This window comes from Hemiscyllium ocellatum, chromosome 1 (genome assembly GCF_020745735.1).
Source record: "Hemiscyllium ocellatum isolate sHemOce1 chromosome 1, sHemOce1.pat.X.cur, whole genome shotgun sequence".
Classification (NCBI taxonomy): Eukaryota; Metazoa; Chordata; class Chondrichthyes; order Orectolobiformes; family Hemiscylliidae; genus Hemiscyllium; species Hemiscyllium ocellatum.
In genome coordinates this window covers 134,231,446-134,234,256 of record NC_083401.1, presented here as the reverse complement: position 1 = coordinate 134,234,256, position 2,811 = coordinate 134,231,446, and positions in this window count along the sequence as shown.

Sequence of the window (2,811 nt, the reverse complement as noted above, 5' to 3'; positions counted from 1 at the left end):
AGACCTTAGCATGCAGACCATCAGGTCCACAGTACATGTCAGTCTTTAGTCTCCGGAATATAATATCAAAAAATGTAGAGCAATTGCCAGAAAGAAAAGAGGAGCTTAATATGATTTGAACAGAGAAAGACTGCACAAAGCAACAGAAACAGAGGAATATGGGAGTCTTGATGCACACAGCACAAAAAGTTAGCATAGAAGTTCAGTAGTTAATAGGGCAGGCAAGTAGAATGATGGCCTTTATTTGAACAGGAATTGACAATAAAAGTATGCAGGTTTTGCGACAACTATGCAAGGCACTATCAGAAGATTGTTGGAATACTGTGAACAGTTTTGGGCCTGTTATCTAAATAAATATACATTGTGATTGATGCAGTCCAGACAAGGTTCACTAGCTTGATTTTAGACATGGTGGGGTTGTATTATGAAGAAAAAGTAGATTGAGCTTGTATTCATTGGAATTTAGCAGAATGAGAGAAAATCATATTGAATGATATAAAAATCTTACAGGACTTGACAGGGTAGATGCAGATAGGTTGTTTCCCCTTGAGAGTCTAGAACCAGAAGGTATAATCTCAGAATAACTGGTTTGATTTATTTATTTATTGTCACATGTATCAAAGTACAATGAAAAGCTTTGCTTATGGGCAGTTCTGGCAGGTCATTGTAAGTAAGGATGTACAGATCAAAAAGACATAGAGGCAGACAGGTTACATCACACAGTGTGTGTGCTAGGTGAGATCAATGTTAGCAAGATCAGCAATATTTGAAGCTCGTGAGTCCGTTCATCAGTCTAATAATGGCAGGGAAGAAGCTGTTCCTGAACCTGCTGGTGCTTCTGTTCAGGCTTCTGCATCTTCTGCTTTACAGAAGAGGTTGTAGGAGATCATTACCGGGGGTGGGATGGGTCTTTGTTGATGTTGGCAGACTTTCTACGGCAACAAGCTGTGCAAATGCAGTCCATGAATGGAAGGGATGGCTTTCGTGATGGTCTGGGCTGTGCACACCACCTTCTGTAGTTTTTTACAGTCCTGGGCAGAGAAGTTGCCATACCAAGCTGTTATGCACCTGGACAGTATGCTTTCAATGGTGCATCCATCAAAGTTGGTGAGAGCCCTTATAGACATGCCAAATTTCCTGAGCTGCCTGAGGAGAAGAGGCATTGTTGTGCCTTCTTGACCATCGCATCTACGTTGGAAGTCCAGGACAGGTTGTTGATTACTGTCACTCTGAGGAACTTGACAGTCTCCACCCTCTCAACCTCAGTACCATTGGTGGTACAATGGGATACGCCCCATTGTAGTTTGGGGCGTATCCTCCTTTCTTCTGAAGTCAGTTCTTTCATTTTGCTGACATTGAGAGAGAGGGTATTCTTATTGCACCACGTCACCAAGCCCTCTATCTTTCTTCTGTATATTGACTTGTAGTGATGTTGTCAGCAAACTTGGAGATGACATTCATTTGGAATTTGGCAATACAGTCATTGGTATACAGGGAATACAGTTGGGGGCTGAGGATGCATCCTTGGGGAGCTCCAGTGTTAAGGTGTTATTGTGTAGAAGGTGAGGTTTCCTACCAACACTGATTGTGACCTGTGGGTCAGAAAGCTGAGAATGCAGGTGTAGAGGGTGGAGCTGAGACCAAGTCCGCAGAATTTTGAGATCAGTCTGGAGAAGATAATGGTGTTATAGGCAGAGCTATAGTCAATCAGCAGGAGTCTGCTATAGGTGTCCTTGTTATCCAGATGTTCCAGGGCTGAGTGCAGGACTAGGGACATGGCATCCACTGTGGACCTATTATGTTGGTAGGCAAACTGCAAGGGATCGGGAAAGGCTGGGAGACTAGGGTTGATGTAGATCATAACCAGCCTCTTGAAGCACTTCATGATTTTTGAGGTCAGAGCCACTGGGCAGTAGTCATTAAGGCACATTGCTTGTGCTTCCGTAGGTATGGGGATGATGGTGGTCTTCTTGAAGCAGGTGAGGGTTTCAGCTTGTAGGAGGGAGACATTGAAGATGTTGGTGAATACCTCTGTCAGTTGGTCCACACAGTCAACTTTCCTTGGGTTGACTCCTAGGTCTGATATCTGCAGTGGTGATGAGGGAATAGGTGTGACTGAGGTTGTGGGGGCAGGCTTCACCGCACTGTTGGCATTCTGCTCAAACTGAGCACTGCAAGCATTCAGCACATCAGGGAGGGATATGTCTTTGTCTACTATCTTGATCTGCTTCATTTTGTATCCCTTAATGTTGTTTAGGTCTTGTCATAAGTAACAGGAGTCTGTTTGGTCCGGTACTGCCTCTTGGCATCCCTGATGGCTTTGCGGAGGTCATATCTGGACTTATTGTATTGTCTTGGTCATCTGTCTTGAATGTTTCCCATTTGGTTTTCAGTAAAGAGTGGATTTTCTGGTTCATCCAAGGTTTACGGTTGGGGGACATTCAGATTGACTTCTTTGGTACACAGGTCTCCATGCATTTGCTAATGAAGTCCATGACAGTGGTGGATGGCGTACTCGTCTTGGTTTTCTGCTGAGTACTTGAACATGGTCCAGTCCACCAATTCCAAGCAGTCCCAGAGAAGGTCTTCCAGAGTCTCGGAACAGCATTGTATTTGCTTTTGTGAAGAGTCCTTCTATTTCAGCTTCTGCTTGTAAGCTGGGAGGAGGAACACATCACTGTGATCTGATGTTCTGAAGTGTCAGTGGGAGATGGAGCAGTATACATCTTTGATTGTTTTTTGGCAGTGGTCCAGAATGTTTGGTCCTTTGGTGGGGCAGGATATGTGTTGGTGGTACATTGGCAGCACTCT